The sequence below is a fragment of the Pelophylax lessonae genome, assembly GCF_965119305.1.
Source record: "Pelophylax lessonae genome assembly, chromosome: 2".
In the NCBI taxonomy this organism is placed as follows: Eukaryota; Metazoa; Chordata; class Amphibia; order Anura; family Ranidae; genus Pelophylax; species Pelophylax lessonae.
In genome coordinates, this window is record NC_138769.1 from 66,286,155 (window position 1) to 66,304,252 (window position 18,098).

An 18,098-nucleotide genomic window follows, 5' to 3' on the forward strand; every position below is an offset into this window, starting at 1 on the left:
GGAAGCTTCATGCCAAGTGGCCAGTAGTTGTATGGGTACAGGGGAAAACTTATGGGGAATCTGGAAGCCTCTTTTAACAAGTGGGCCCCAATATCCCACCTCACCCATGTGAATGGGGTACATAGTGCCGCTATTCATTCCCAAAAAAAAAAAAAAAACTAGTGTAAATAAAAACAACAGGCAAATTTTTACAATTCTTTATTGGAAAAAAAATATAAAAAATGTCCCCAAGATGCCTCAGAAATTCTCTAAGGTATGGGGTGTATGGTTGGACAGTCCGGGCATGGCCCCTGATGATCTAGTTCTGGACCATTTGTTATTGTAATTTCTTGGGAGGTACTCCTGCCAATTCTTGGTTTGAATGGGGGGGGGGGGGTTTCTTGCATTTTCATATGTTATGTTCTCTTTTACGTGGATCGAACTGTACTTATATGTGATAACCTTGGGGGGATTGTGGCATGACGTGGACTATGTAATGTTTGTGGTTTGACGTTGCCATCCGACAGTTTTTTTTTCTGAATGTAATGGTGTGAATTTTTCTCAATAAAGTTTTTTCTTGATTTAAAAAAAAATGTCCCCCAGGGGGGTATATCATGAATCACGATAAACACTGTCCTCAGACACATAAAAAACCCACTGCGCCTGCCGCTTGGCTTGAACCAACTACACGCCACTCCCCCCTACTGCTTAAGTACACAATGGGGTCGGGGTCAATTATGTCACAAGGGGACGAGGGACACTCAGTGGTTTCATTGACAGGGGCAGGTATAATTACATTACTGGGGGATTTTTTTTATAAAGATATTCTGTCTGCTGTTTTTATTTACACTACTCTTTTTTTTGTGAATGAGAAGGGGTACTTTGTATCCCATACTCATTCACATAGGGGCTGAAAACTAGGAGCCCATTTGTTAGAGGGGGCTTCCTGATTCTTATAAGTTACCCCACCACACCCCCAAAACCACCTGGCCAGGGATGTGTGGAAAAGGCCCAAGTCCTCATTAACATGGGGACAAGGTGCTTTGGGTGGGGTTACCCCCAAAGCAGACCCCCATGTTGAGGGCATGTGACCTTATATGGTTCAGGAAGAGGGCTGCACATTTTCTTTCTCCCCTTTTTCTGCATGCTTGGATAAGGGCTTGGTATGGATTTTGGGAGGGAGGGGGACTGCATGCTTTAAAAAAAAAAAAAAATCTTAGTACACTACTGCTTTTTCATTTACATTCTGCTGTCAGTGGGGAATCCCCGCTGACAGCAGGGATGAGTCATGGTTGTTAGGATACCAGCGGGTGCCCTCTCCTTAACAACCAGCAGCTCTGAGCTGAACTTTCACATTTAGCAGTGGTAGGAATATCAGAAATGTTAATACAAGGCTAGTTATAAAGGGCGGGTTTCTTAGTCAGCTAAAAACATTCAATACAAAAAGTCACTTATGTCAGATAAAATTATAGCATGTGTCCTGTTTTTGAGTATTAGCCAATCACAATAGGTTATCATGCTAACCTAAAACAATATTGACAATTTTATTTGGTAGTTGGCCACAACTCCACAGTAGCAGTCCTCAACCTATGGCCTGTGAGGTGATTATTTGCTGCTTGCCATAAACTGGCCCCTGCAATGAGAATGTCCTAAATGCAGCAGGAATCCAATGGATGCATAGTGGCAGCTGGTGACAGGGGTATAACCTAAAGCATCCCAGCATGTGGCAGTGTATCTTAGGCACTATTGGGTAGAGGGATCTCCTGCCTGATTATGCATGTATAGTTCCAGGTATGATGTCATCAAGCCAGTAGAGAATTGGCATGGGATATGAAATGATATGAGAGCTAAGTGCCACTAAACCTTAATGCTTTCCTAATCCCACTGGCACCAATTATGAGAAACTTTTCCACTCACTGACACAAGGATGGGAAATTTTTCACCCACTGATATAAATGATGACAAATGTTTCCACCCACTGACACCAACAATAGAACACTATTCATCCTATTGACACCGATGATGGGACATTGTTGCTCCCTCTAATCCCAATGGTGGGGCACTATTCCTCCATATGCCAACCAAAACATTTATTACTTACACTGAACAGGGGCATTTTTCACTCCCACTGCTGCTGAGGCACTTTTTCTCCTATTGACTACCTTTTTTTTTCTCCTGCTGGTCACAGTCTGGTCCTAAAACAGTCTGATGGGCAGTGAACAGGCCCTTTGTTTAACAAGTGTACCCTTGAACTACAGTATGATGCCAACTGCTTTTGACAAAAGAGATGCTGTACTGTCACCAAGAAGGCAAGCACCATGTAATAGAAGGTAATGCAATGAGAGTGGATCTCAGAATTAAGCAGTTACAAACATGGGATGAAGGGCAATGCATAAATCATCCAACTTTTGGTCAGCATACAAAAGGTCTGGGTGGATTACAAATCTAACCCAGGGGCATGCTTGAGGAAAATAAAAAATTGCAGTTAGCATTTTCCATTACAATTTGCATTTTTACAGGCAGAAAATAGCTGAACAGTGAAATCAGACTTGCCGGCCAAGTTACAAATTCGCCAAAAATTATATTAGTAGAAATGCTATCTTAATGAGTTTCAGTTTTTCCTAAATTGTAATCAGAAGCGGAATGATGCTTTAACATTATTCAGTTTCCCTGAAGAGGACACACACAATCCCATAAAATGGGGCTGTTCTGGTCATATACCTAGATTTCCCCTGTGAATTCTCAGCCCTGATGTCCTGCTGAGTCTCTTAGCATCACAGCAGCTGGAAAGCCACAGGTTGCCTACCTCTGACTTAACACAAAAGCCTGTCAGACTACTTCTTCTAACTGCATAGTGCTGGTTATTTAAAGGAAATGACTTGCAAAGCTGTCCAACTATTTTAACTAGAGAATCTGATCCTAGCTATTTTAGTGGAAAATAAAAGGAATTGAGAATTAGGGATCAGACAGCACTGGCAGAACACTGTCTGAATAATGCATTATTTATACAGCCTGTTCTCAGTGGGAAATACCTTCCATATCCTCATCATTTCTGAGCTATTCCTGCTGTATTTTTTCTGCCCTTCAACACAGAGACTGTATTCTATAACAAAGCCACCCAGGTTTCAGAACCATGCATCGAAATGGGCTTTTATTATACAACCCTGCTTTTTGCTTGCAGTTTTTGCAATGCTAAGCAAGTTGGCCATACATCTACTAGTTAAAGAAGGCCTTGTTTTATGTAAGCACATTTAAATCTTTAAATAAAATTGATTGTACAATAAGAATGCTGTATACCAGAAGTGTTAGGGCCACTATGCCATATGGTTGCTTTTTCTGTGTAAATTGTATTATGCAGCTGTTATATCTGAATATCTACAGAGAGCAAATCGACTATATAGTTCCTGTTTATTGGGCCCTTCTTTCCTTTGTCTTTCTGAGTCTCGGTGACTTGTGACACACAAAAATCTGTTTTACTATTTAATTCCTTGCCAATTAAGGAGAGGAGAGCCGCTGAACTCAAACATCTTAAAGTCTTCAGTTAAGAAAATATTTGGAATACTATAAAAGTGCTATTCATTACACAAAATAAATGAACTACACATTTTAAATTTTCCTATTTTTTTTCTATTTTTCTGCTTATTATAAAAAAATATTCAGAGTATGTTAAAAAAAAAAAATGCTACGTCCTGAATGCAACATGAAAATTATTTCTGTTATGCAAAGCAGTCAAAAATTATCAACAACCAAATTGCTGTACACCAAAAGGTGCACAAAGGTTTCCATGACCCCAGAACCCCAACATTATGTTGGTTCAAAGTTATACAAGCTAAATGTAATAATTACTTCTATAAAGTGGAAAAAACTGGCTGACTGTACGTTGGTGTGGTTTATATTTATTCTATATCACAGATAATGCAAATCACTTTGATGCTTCCTGCTACTATACTTTGCCTTTACCCAGAGAGATATCAGCAAGTTATGAAAAAGATGCAAGAGTGCAAGGATTGCTACTTTGCAGCTAAAAAAAACATAAAAGAGGCATACCATCAATTTGGTAACTTTATACATAGGCCCCAAAGACTTTATAATATGTTTCAGAGACTGTTTATCATAATAAATAAAAAACCCTGAACTCCAGAGGAAAACTGTCCTTTTACCAGGTAAGTCTTATGAGCTTGGTAAAAAAAATAATATTTAGGTTTGATGACTATTGAAATATTTAATCATCAAATCATCACCAGCTATAATTAAAATAAAAGTATTTATTGCAACCTGCTATAAGCATGCCTGGAAAAGTTATATGATTTGAGTGTAATAGGTTCAAAGAATTGTGCTCAGTGGTGCAAAGAAAATAATACTTTCATTGTGAATGTAAAATACTGCAGACAAAGAAAAGTGCTTTTTCTACCAGTTTAATACAAAGCAGAGCTCTAGCAGAATGAAAATATATGGCTTTCCTTGACATTTCTTGATTTATTGTACTCTATTCCAGTTTGAGCTAACAGGACCTCACTGTAGTGCATTAAGTCTGATAGAAAACATACAAGAATTAGATCTGCAGAGCAGCAACCACCATTAGTATTTATTGATTTTTATGATACATTACAGCATAACCACACAAGTCCACTCTGTTCACTGCAAAAGAGGTTTTAAAGGAGCACTCCTAGCACACATAAAAAAAACTTTATCTAGTCCTTATACACATTGATTAAAAATGCCAACCTTATTTTTAAACATGGAAAATTAAAGAAAAATAGTAATTTTGTTTAGCTGGTTATTATTCCAGTAACACACTTCATGTCCTAGAGTGACAATTTTTTTCTCTCTACTTTGAATCTCTGAAGCGGCAGTGTGATGATTACTATTCTGATTTTCATTTTGCCTCTTCTCTGGGCTGGGCAGTCCTTATATATGGAGGAGCAGCATTACAATCAAAGGCCACATTCTTGACTTCTTGACTGGTACTTCATCTCTTCCCTGGGCTGGGCAGTTCTTTCTAATGCTCTACACCAATACATTGTAAATGAAGGACACTGTGGTGATGCCTCCAGGGCCTATGACACCCTGTATTTACAGAAGAGTTCTTATTTTTATGGGTGGATTTGATGCTGACCATCTTTTAATTCTGAAGACTGGGGACAGATTGTGGGACAGGTCTTGATTATAGGTAAGTATTGAACCAGAGCTTCATTTTTCAACACTAAATTGGCATGCTCTAATAATCCATATTCATGTTCTACAAGTATATTTGTGGGAAAAAAAGTGTGGTGCACATAATAATAAGGGTTTTGACATGGCTTGTTGCCTCAAAATATATTTGCAAATATATGCAACAAAACATAAGTGAGAGTTTGAGACAGCTTAGTTTGTTTTTTGCTGTCTTGCTTGAAGGTGTACTGGAGACCACCTTGGTATTTTTTTATATAAATATATAATGAGGCACTGGCTTGTTAACAATGTATATGTGTCACCTAGGTTTCTCACTTCTCACACATGCTCCAGGGTTGGTGACTGGTATAAAGAAAACAAGCTTTTGTTTCCTCTGAATCTTAATAAAATCATGTTCTAAGTCCTGGAGCCTAGAGGTTTTGTAGAGCTTTGGGTGTGAATGTGCCTCCTGTGGCATTCATGCCTCTGGATTGTAGATGTCACTGTTTACATTTGTTACATACTGTATATAACACATTCTATACACTGTACAAGTTTATTGCGGTTTCTGTTATGATAACCTTAGAGAAGGCTGAATTTGCAATACAGATGACTGAACTTAGTTAACTACTCTGCATCCCAGACTACATACACAACAATATTGGTAATGAGGATATCTCAGTTATCCCTATAGCAGCTTGCATCCTTTTTTCTTACACCCTGGTGAGCCTGCAATGTCTTTTACTGCTTTCATTTTTATGTTTAAGAATTACACACTTGCCCCATTTAGAAGGACCTACTGCCATATCATATGCTTTACTTATTCACTATGAAATAAAAACCGTGTTGTGCTTTCCTTTTAGGTGCAAAATATCACACTAATACAATCTCAGTGCAAGACTCACGACAGCCACAAATGTGACAAATGAAACAGTAATAAACAAACTGGGCACCTATGCTCTAGTGCATAAATATAATATACATATAGTGAACATACAATACACGTGTCCATCAAAACAAATGCAATGTCATCCAGAGCAGGGTCACTCTTCAGTGTTAAACTTTGGTGTTCCATCACCAAATACACACAGTAAGCTGCTTACCAGATGCTCAATGAGCAAAATGTAAGAGGTCTTAGAAGGCTTAGTAAAATTAGGGTGACTCAGATACCATGTTTTTCACTCAAAGTTCCAATGGAATCAGGACAGGAAATATGCAGCATAAAGGATAAAACAGAGGAACTCTATCATGTAACATGAACACATACCATTTATTTTTAAAAGAAAGGCACTCACATGATAAATTCAAGAAACCAGAATATTAAAACACCACAGCTCGCCCAAGCAGGCATGATGATGTCATTGCTATGCTCCGTCCGACATGTTTCATCACAACAAACATTGTCTGGGGGGCATAACATGGGAACTTATGTTTTGATGAAAATGAGAACTTAGCCGTGACTGTATCATGCCTGCTCAGCCAAGTGACAGTGTTGTGATATGCTGGTCTCTTTTATTTATTTTGTGAGTACTTTTTTTTATAATTAAATGGTATGGTTTCATGCTCCATGCTATGGAGTTCCACTGTTATATCCTTTATACTGGATATTACCTTTTTCAGTTCACAGGTTTTTTGGGTATTTTTGTATTCGGATACCAGTGAGTGCTGCCGTCTTAGGTTTTTAATTTACCTATTCACTGTCTGAAAGCAAAAGGTCAGCATATTTCCTATATTCTACCAGCAGCGCAAAGCACTTATAATACAACTCTCACTGCATTAAAGAACTTCTTTGCGCATAAAGTAAACATGGTTGCAGAACTATATAAAATCTGGTAATATCAACAGCATAATGATAATTCCACAGGACAATTTATAGCAGCTGTGTTACTTGCATGTTTGGTACTCACAGATGAAATGATAAGTAGAAAAAACATAGACCAAATTAGAAAAAGACTGCTCTTGGAACATTATTTAACCCTAGGAAAAGCTAGTTCAATTACAAGCCTATATGAAACTGCTGTGGTTGAAGCAAAAAGCCGCAGTCAGGGGAATACTGGCACTAGCGATGAGCTGCTGGTTTGGTCAGAACCCATGTTCAGAACAAATTTTGCTTGTTCAGAGGTTCACCAAACAGCTGACCTGTTCAGAATCCTTGAGTACAGCAGGAAGGAAAACATACAGTAGTAGGGTTACTTCCACTGGTAAATGTGATAGCAGGCTGCGTATTAACCACTTGCCGACTGCCTAACGCCGATCTACGTCGGCAGTCAGCCCCTCACAGGCAAAGTGACGTAGGGCTATGTCACTAGCTTGTGAGGGTCTAGGGAGCGAGCGCGCGCCCCCGGAGGCGCGCTCCCGCGTGGTCACGGACCCCCCCGCGCGTGTGACCGGCGGACCCGATGTCCGCCGGTCACTCGGCGATCGGCGGGGGAGAGGGAGAATGTCAGGCAGCTTGTGTAAACAAGCTGCCTGTCATTCTCCTCGCTGTAAAGACACTGATAAAACGGATCTAGTATGTAGATCCGTTGATCAGTGTCCTTACAGCTCAAGCCACAGCCAATCACAGTAGAAAGCACGCCCCTAGAGATACACACAGCCCCTCCCTTCCAAATAAAGTTAACCCCTTCACAACCAGTGTATTTTTACAATAACAGTGCATATGTATAGCACTGATTACTGTAGAAATGTCACTGGTAACCCCAAAAGTGTCACAAATGTCAGTCAAGGGTCCGATCTGTCCGCCGCAATGTCGCAGTACCGCAAAAAAAAAATCGCAGATCGTCGCCATTACGCATTAAAAAAAAAAACAACAAAAATGACAAAAATCTTTCCCTTTGTTAGTAAACGCGATAACTTTTGCGCAAACCAATCAAAATACGCTTTTTGCGATTTTTTTTTACCAAACAGAGGTAGCATAAAACAAATTGGCCGAAAATTTTAAAATATTTGGATTTTTACTTTTTTTTTGGGGGGAATTTCATATGAAAAATATTGTTATTTTTGCAAAATTGACGCTCTTTTTTTGTTTATAGCGCGTGATCAAAAAATCGCACAGGTGATCAAATACCACCAAAAGAAAGCTCTGTTTGTGGGAAAAAAAAGAACGTCAAATTCGTTTAGGTACAGCGTCGCACGACCGCGCAATTGTCCGTTAAAGTCACGCAGTGCCGAATCGCAAAATACCCCCTGGTCAGGAAGGGGGTAAAATCTTCCGGGGCTTAAGTGGTTAAGACAGCAGCCACCAGCATCCTAACAACCATGACTATTCCCCACCCGGCCCATTCAGCTTTCAGCTAGGGATTCAGGTGAATATAAACAAAGGAGTTGGGATCACGGAAAAAAAGAAAAAACAATTGGGCCCCCTCAAAATTAATATTAGACAGTTAGGTTCAGGTATGACTATTGAGATACCCACAAAAAAAACAAAAAAACAAAACAAAACAAAAGGCATGGGCCTCCTTACAAACTCTATATCAGGCCCTTCGCATTTAGTATGGATTTTAAGGTGAAATTGTATACATAAAAGAAAACTAAAAAAATATGTGGCCTTTGCCACCCATCGACCATACCAAGCCAGGTACATGCCCTCAATATGAAGGAGTACCTTGCATCTTGTTAGGGCATGTAGGCATGTGACTTGGTATGTTTTCTGTAGTCTGAGGGTGCATGCTGCCCCCCCCACTTTCCTCACCTACATGCTGCTTGCTTAGACACAAATCTTGTATGGGTTTTGAGGGGTTTACATTTTTTTTTTCTCATTTTTTGTGTGGGGTTCCCTTCAAAATCTATACTAGACCCAAAGGCCATAGAGTGGATGGAGGCAAAAATGTAACTTATTAGTGACAGCAAGAAATAAACTGCCAGGTGTATAAATTACAAGTGCGCACCCAAAACTTTTCAGGGCATAAATCATGCCTTTTTGTTTCTCAGTGGCCATTATTTTCAGATTAAAAATATATTTTAAAATAACTTTCAACTGAAAGAAGAATACAATGTATCATACTGATCAGTTTTAGTTGCCATGCAGTGGGCTGCTTAAGTCTCATTTGCAATTACATTGAAAAGAGGAGTAAGAGTAAAATGAAGCTTTAATGTCTGACCATACTTTACGTGAGACAAATTACGGGATGTGGGCAGTGTTTCTAACAATCTTTTAAGGTTGGCTGCATCTTAGAATTATTAATTATTTGTTCTCCTGAAATAAAGCATGTGCCATACTGTTCTGTGTATAGTTCATATTTAGTACTGACAAAGTGACAAGTGTGTACACCCCCCTTCAAACAAATCAGTGTGTGGAGGGAAAGGCAGATACCAAGCTAATATAGAGCAAACTGTAATATAGAGCAAACTATAGGTCTATGGAGCAAACTATTTTCCAAACTTGTATTCAACTTGTATTAGCAACAGATAATCATTCCAACCTTTTGTTTTGGGGGACCAACGCTCATGCTATTCACCATGCCAGTATTTATACTCATTATATACCATCTATTTTTTTGGCTAATTATTTTTATATCTAAGAGCATCTGCAGTTAAGTGAAAGCCCTCCCTTAAAATAAATCCATTATGAGGGAAATATGAGGGTCTCCATTGCTGACCTACTGTAAATTATATTTTCAAGATGACACTGGCTTCAGTACTTTTTAAATAACAGGTTTAAGTTATGCTAAACTTCCATTAACCTAATCCCTGGCACCCTTATTGCAAAACTGCACTAACCCTTACTCAGCTGCTTACTTACCTTGGTTCCAAAGCAAAGGCACAATCAACAGTGTACTCTATTGCTGTGGCAGACAGATATGAATGGAAAATATTTCCTATCATTGCATGGGTGAAACAGACCACAGAGGGGAACCAGGCATCTAATGCTCCAGTAAGTGTCAGATGTAGAAGACATTTCAACAAGCTTATCTCTTCAAAGCAGTTAAGATTGGCCACATGGGCAAAGGTACAGGTAAATATTAAACCTCTTTTTGGCAGGCACTTGTTTTAGTTTTTAAAATGCTGACAAAGTTGCTTTTAGTTTGCAAAGAAATGCACAGATGTCTAGTTCATATCACTCTGCTCTCTTTATAATATTCCCCCATTATAATGGATGGCAGAGGATTTCTATTATGGTACAAATACTCAACAGCAAACTACACACTTTTCACCAGTGAAAAATAACAACAGTTTTAAAGCATGTATGTTAAAGCAAAAAATCTGAAATTTAAAAACTGTAAAATTATTTTCTAATGGAGACTGCAAATGTGTCTGTGCTAATAACTAAAGAACAGCAAGCGTCTGAAAAGTTTGATCAATTGTGGGTAGGCAGAATTTTCTTTAAAATGTGCTAACCTCTGTAATTCATCATGCAGAGCTGCCAGAAAGTTCCTAAACCATCCTTCACACTTTTGCATTACTTACTGCTCTTACACCCTTTTTGGAGATTAGTTTGAATTCCCAATGGGATTTCCATTTATGCTCCAAAAAGGGTGTACTACAGAGCAGACAGTAATGCAAATATTCAGAATTGCTCAGGAACTTCTTGGCAGCCCGGCCTGATAGGATGATGGGGTCAAAAAACAGCCTGAGCCACTTTCTTTAAACATCTTACCAGGGGTACGGTAAGAAGATAGAAGTGTGGGATGTGGTGGCACTTGCAGTCAAGCTAAGGATGCCTAGGGAGTAGCAGAAGTAGATTTAAGGCAGAAACAGTTTTTGAAGCAGTCTTATGTCCCCTTTGTTGGAAGCCTTTTGGAAATCCAAACTACCAAAAATAACACTTAATTTTGAATTCAGCCATTAACCATCATCTGAAAATTCGGCTTAAAGCAATTGTAAAGGAAATGTAAAAAAAAAAAATTACAAACATGTCACACTTACCTGCTCTATACAATGGTTTTCCACAGAGCAGCCCCGATCCTCCTTTTCTTGGGTCCATTGCCAGTGCTCTGGGCTTCTCCCCCTTGCCGAGTGCCCCCAGAGCAAGCTGCTTGGGGCACTCATGCTTGCTCACCCCCGAACTGGCTCTCTATGTCCATAAGACACAGACACAGAGAGTGTGGCTCAGCCCCATCTCCCACTCCCACCTCACTGGCTGTGATTGACAGTAGCAGGAGTCAATGGCTCCTGCTGCGGCATCTCAGCCACTGAAGAGGGAGTGACCAGGGTGAGCCTCGGCTCTCGTGCACCTCCCTCGATCGGGATCAGGCTCAGGTAAGTATTAAGAGGAGGCAGCTAGACACTGAAGGTTTTTTTTTTACCTTCATGCATAGAATGTGAAAACAAAATGTCAGCCTTTACAACCAATTTAAATTTATTATTGATACATCCACTGGCCTTCCAATTTGAAAGAATTAAGTGGCGCTGATTAAAAATATTAATATCACTTTCAAATGCTCAGCAAAATGGCATTCCAAGAATGCTAGATTTCTGAAAGCTTGGACATGAGATGATCTGGTGTATGTTTTGATGGGAAATTGAAAGCTCTTGGAAGACAGGATATACTATTATATATATATATATATATATATATATATATATATATATATATATATATATACATTTTCAATTACGAATAGGCTGGTATAATATACCTTTAAAATGTTTCTGTTACACAGTAATGTTGATTATAGCTTTAGAGAATCCTTCAAGTAATGTATAAGTCACTTTTAGGTCTATGCTGCAGTGACATTTTGGTCGTATTTACAAGAGACTGCTTCAGAAAGTAATTTTTTTTCAATGAATTGTTGTACAACTTCTTTAGGGACAGAGGGCTTTGACCTGTGCTTAGGCACAAACAGTGACAAGAGACAGAAGACTGGCACAGTATCGCTCCTTCAATAATGTGTATGCTCTTTTTACAGAGATCTATAACAGCAGTATGCACACCTTCTCTGGCTGTCAAAACTACCAGTTATCACATTCCTAAAGTCTGGCAAGTTAGAGATGTGCTACATTTTCTATTTATAATCACCTGCATTCCATCCATATCTGCAACCATTCAGTCAAGATAAATATACTCATTGTTAAAATATTACAGTGTAATGTTGATTAGTTTGATTAACAACGCTTTTTATAAAAGTGGATCAAACCTAGTCATACACACACTAAGAGTCTGATGTTCAGTTTATCTCAATCTCCTGTCAGCTGATCTTTAACCAGTTCCCGCTCAGCCTATAGCAGATTGACAGCCAGGTGGGGGAGCGCAGGGAAGGTGAGTAACATTCTGGGGTAATCCTGAGTGTGGCTCGGGGTTACCACTTTTGGTACTGAAAATTACCCCGAGCCACACTCAGGAATACCGCCGGGGAGGTAAAGCATAAGATGCACTCATGGTGCTTTCTACAAAAACATCAACATTTTAATGTGTACAATATTCTGTGCACACAGTGATAATGCTTACTTCACAAAATCCCATAGTGATGCATATTATGTGCAGAAAGGAAGATGAAAGCATTGTCAGAAGAGGTACTGTGAATACTTTGAGTGCTAACAAATAATTGCAACTGTCATGCTTACACATTACTTTACATCAATCCATTTAACATAAACAATATCCACTTTAAGAACTGTTGCTATAAGATGGGAGTCACACAGAGTGGATTAATATTTAGTAGGTCAGCAGACCTGTAAACTTGGTAATGATATAGATCAATAAAGCAAACCATTGTGTAGCTTTGCAGCTGAAATCTTGTAGCACAACCATAAAACGCAATGGTTCTATATGGGTCTCTTTGTATTTTACCCACTGCATTTCCTTCATTCCTCTTAACAGGAAATGAGGGTGAATCTTGGTAATGGAGTTCCAGATAGCAGAAAAAATAAAAAACTAGAAAACAGGTTTTTGGCTTTACATGGACTTCAAAGTCTGTAATCCTATCTATAAGATTTTGATAGGGAAGGCAAGTTGGAAGGTAATCAGTTCTTTAAAAAAATAGGGTTTTGGAGCTTTGTGTATGACAGGGAATCAATGTATGTTACTTTCATTATAATGTGCTCCATGATATCGCCTATCCTGTTGTACAACCAAATGTACATCTCATGAAACCTGTAAAAAGTGTATCTTTTGACAATGGAGTGTACTGGAAATGTGAGAAAGTGCTCTCACATTGTAGCGCACCAGACTATTTTCACTAAATGGAGTGCACTGATTTGTAATTTTGTACATGCTTTGTTAACGCCTGAACACCTCTGTGTTTTCTTTAATAAAAGTTTTAAACAAGGAAAAAATTATTGATCCGAAGCATTTCAGTTAGAGATGCAAATCTCTTTTGATAATTAAGGAGTTTAAATATTCCTTGCTAAGTAAATCAGTACATGTGCCCTCTCAACCACACACACATACATACATAGTTTGTTTAACAATCGCAAGCACTGTTTCTATTTTATAGATTATAGTCTATTACTGTCTCACATTTTACATCCAAAGTGAAGCCTTATAAAATTACTTTTATTCATGGTCATTTCAGCAATTATAAATTACAGTAGCCGTAAATGGAGGGGTAATTTCCTCTGACTGTACTCGTGCTTCAATAGCGATAGTAAAACTTAATGCCATATTAAACATCTCAGAAACTGCTAATGGAAACGGTTTGCAGATTGTGAAAATTCTTCCCATTTTCGTATATAGGATGATCACGATCTTACTTTTAAATTTATGGAAAGAATAAAATAAAATATCTCTGGAAACAGTCAACAGAAGCTTGGAAATTCCCCAAATCCATCTCGTAAAAGTAAAAATCGCAAAGCTCGAACCTAATGAGTTTATTTATGATAAAATTCTCATTTTCTTCCCTAGGAATGGTTTCAAAGTTTAGAGATTTTCTACTTGTCGTAATTTTTATGTAATGTGCCTTTTTGTAGCTTTTTCCTTTGCTGTTGTTGGTGTGTTTGTATATATATTTTTTCATGCTCCTTTAGGGTACAAGGTACTCAGCTGTTGTAAAATGGTTCGTTTGCTTTATGTTGCACTTTGTGACTGGAGTATTATGTATTTATATATTTTATGGCCAGCTTTATTTTTCCCGGCATGCAGATCAGGTAATTGTGGTTCTTTCTGAAAAAAGCCAAGGGCTGAGAATGGATGTTTATTGTTAAGTTTTCAGCAGAAGAGGGCAAAATAAGAAAAATCTACTGGCAACAGGCCAAGCTGTCACTTGTTTGAGGTTTCTTATGTTGGCAGCATTGTATTGAAGTTCTTTGGAGGACAATGAAAATTTTATGCAGAAGGAAGATTACAGAGTCTAACTTACTCTAATATAAAATACAGGCAAGGGGATTATACATTGTATGTATTTCATGTCAGGTTGCACTACTGAAGCATGGGGAATTATTTAAGAGCATAAGAAACAGCCAAAAACACTTTTTAGATCTGCAACTGTTACAGAAGCTTTTTGGACAAAAAAGTGGAAACCTATTATAAAGACCAACTCTGGACCCAGCCCTCTGCCAGCAAATAACCAAAAACAACCTCTCAACTATTTGTCATGCTTTTTTTATATGTATATTTTGTATGTATTATATGTACTGTAAAGGACGAAAGCTTTGGCTGTGCCCCCTAAGGCCTATGGTGATCTGCATTGACAGTATTGTCCAAGAGTTACACTTGACCTCATTCAATGTGAAATAATGAGGACATTTTGAAAAGGAACAGAAGTACTGTGAGGGACAGTTCCAGATTTAAGATGAGCATTGCTGCCAAATCTAAATTTTATTTAAATCAGCTGGGGGACAATCTGAATAAAAAAAACCCACAGTTTACCATACTTCTGCTATGCAGATTTGTCTATACAGATTTATATTTGCCATCCTAATTAAAGCGGAGATCAGGCCTCAAAATTGAAAAAATTGATTTTGGGCCATCCACTTGCTGAGGGTCACCTGAAAAAGAAATGGATGCTCACAAATTTCTTTTTTGTTCACTTACCTTGTTTTTGAACAAAATATACTCACCTTCTTTCCACTTCCTCCCTCTGCGGCCGCGGCCTGCGCCGTCACTTCCAGCTTGCGATGACTCCTGGGATGCTGAACGTCATCGCTCCCAGGAGTCAATGCACCTGGCAGGCGCGGCATTCCCTGCTAAACAGCTTCTTTTAACCACTTGCCGACCGCTCACGTTGAGGGTACTGCGGCAAAGTGGCTCGTTATCGTCCAGCGATGTAGACCTACATCGCTGGACAACGCCCCCTTTCGGCAGCGCGCCGCTAGAGGCTCGCGCGCGCCGCCGGAGGCTCGCTCCCACTGAATTCAGACACAGCGGGAATTGGGGCCAGGGGAGGAGAGGCGGTGATCACCGCCGCTGTTCCCCGATCGTCTGTGATCGTGTGTGGAAATCCGCCCACTTGTGTAAACAAAGTGGGCGGATCTCCTATGTGACAGACATAGCTGAACCTGCGAAGTGCAAATCAAAGTGCCGAATCGCAAAATATAGCCTCGTCAGGAATGGGGTAAAATCTTCCGGTCTTAAAGCGGTTAAAAATACGCTCATTGAGGATTTTTTTGTCAAAGACATGTAGCTAAATAAATTTTGTCCTAAATATATGACAAAAATGTAATATATTGGATATTTTTTAACTGTCAAAGTAGAAAATGTCAATTTTTTTGCAAAATTTTTGCTATTTTTTTATTAATATCGCAAAAAATGAAAAGCGCAGAGGTGATCAAATACCACCAAAAGGAAGCTCTGTTTGTGGGAAAAAAAGGACGTAAATTTCGTTTGGGTACAGGGTTGCATGACCACGCAATTGTCAGTTAAAGTTGCCCAGTGCCAAGTTGCAAAAAGTGGCCTGGGCGTAAAGCAGGAAAATCTTCCAGGGGTAAAGTGGTTAAAGGTAAGTATTTCTTCTAAAAGGTAAGTGCGACCCGGGACAGTACAGAGGTTATTCATTATGGAATGCACTAGCCCTGACTGTCCCGGGGGTATTTTTATCTAAAATTCACCCCCGAGGCTGGAACTCCACTTTAACTTTACTTTCTTTGTTTTTGGATGATGTTGAACAAAAAGAACAGCTTAGAAGCCCTCCTTTTTAAATTACTCAAGACACTGAAATTGGTCTGCACAATCAGAATCTGGGAGATTTTTTTTTATATTGGATCCGGCAGTTGATGGTCTTCCAACTTGACAGGCATCCCCAATCCTAAAATTTTAGGACTGAATAATCAACTCTTGCTTAAGCTCCAACAGATCTTTTAAGGGGGACTTTACCTCAGTAGCAGAAAGGCAACAAGTATTTTCAGATGACCACAAGCATGTATTATATGCATGCAGATGCAGTTTAACATTTTTGTTTCACTGAAACTATTGAGGGAGGTAACACGCTTCTGTGATCCACAAAGGATATTGAAATTAACCACTTCTAGACCGGAAGATTTTACCCCTTAATGACCAGGCCATTTTTTGTGATTCAGCACTGCGTTACTTTAACGGACTATTGCACGGTCGTGCAACACTGTAACCAAATACAATTGATGTCCTTTTTTCCCCACAAATAGAGCTTTCTTTTGGGGGTATTTGATCACCTGTGTGATTTTTAGTTTTTGCATTATAAACAAAAAAACAGGGACTATTCTGAAAAAAAAAAACAAAATTTTTCACATTCTGCTATATAACATTCTCAAAAAAAAAATGTTTTTTAACATTTTAGGCCAATTTGTTTTCTGCTACATATTTTTGGTAAAAAAAATCGCAATAAGCGTGTTTTGATTGGTTTGTGCAAAAGTTATTGCGTCTACTAACTACGGGAAAGATTAATGTCATTTTTATTGTTTTTTTTTTACTAGTAATGGCGGCAATCTGCGATTTTTAGCAGGACTGCGGCATTGCGGCGTATAGATCGGACACCTAACTGACATTTTTTACACTTTTGGGGTGACCAGTGACATTATTACAGTAATCTGTGCTAAAAATATGCACTGTTACTGTAATAATGACACTGGCAGGGAAGGGGTTAACATTGTGGGTGATCAAGGGGTTAAATGTGAGCCTAGGGGAGTGATTCTAACTGTGGGGGGCGTGGCTTGTGAAATTACCATAGAGACCTATGCTCCTATATAGAAGGATCACATGAGCTCTGTGATCATTTCAGGTAGAAGAACAGTCGGCTGTGTTTACAACAGCTGACCGTACTTCTCTCTCAGCGAGGAACGATCGCAGGTGTCAGGAAGCAATCGGAGCTGCCTGCCTCGTGCATCGGCTTCCCCGCTGCCAAGTGGAGGCAGGAGGGTGCCGCCAGCGCCGCATGCTCGCCCCCTAGCTGCAGGCGTGTGACCAATGTAGGTCTACGTCGGTTTGTGCAGGAGGGCCTCACTGCCGAAGTAAAAAGGCCGCTGGTGGTCAGGAAGAGGTTAATGAAACTAAAAAACACGTATATGTACCGTTGATTACTATAACAATAATAAAATGACTATAATGTTAATAAAATGTAAATATATGTATACATTTAAAATAGAATTAACAAAATTAAGAAAATGTTAAGAGAATTAAGAAAATATTTGTAGTTACAATTCCAATTTCCAGATTTTAATTTTAATTTATATTCAATCATATATGCCTTTAACACGTTCCTGCTTACACTTAAAGTATCCTGTTATTTGTTTGATCTCAATAGCCAATCAGCAAAGATGCTGATTTTATCATCTGATATAAGGATAATCATAAAAGGAAAACCATAAAAAGTCCACATTCAATTAGAGTCATGAAAGTAGCAAGTATGTGAATATGTAAAATGATATTAAAGTGTTACTAAACCCACAACAGTAAAATCAGTCTGTATATGCAGTAAAGCATTCTTGTTATACTCACTGTGGAACCTAAGGGGTTAATACTCTGCATTATGTAAAAAGGCTGTTTCATCCTGTCTTCTATGATTCCTCCCCTTCTTTTACTGTCCTCAATCCATCTCCCGATAGCGCAGAGCCTTGGGGGCACTCTGCACATGCTCAGTTTGGTGTGTATTGCTAGATATTTTTTTTAATTTAATGGTGCA

At 38.9% G+C, this 18,098-nt stretch overlaps 1 protein-coding gene across 2 annotated transcripts in view; it reads right to left on the reverse strand.

Annotated features, from left to right (window-relative positions):
* CADM2 (cell adhesion molecule 2) overlaps positions 1–18,098 on the reverse strand; it is a gene marked incomplete at its 5' end in the record, with an annotated part of 586,202 nt that overhangs the window by 12,229 nt on the left and 555,875 nt on the right. The gene's annotated exons all lie outside the window — the stretch shown is intronic.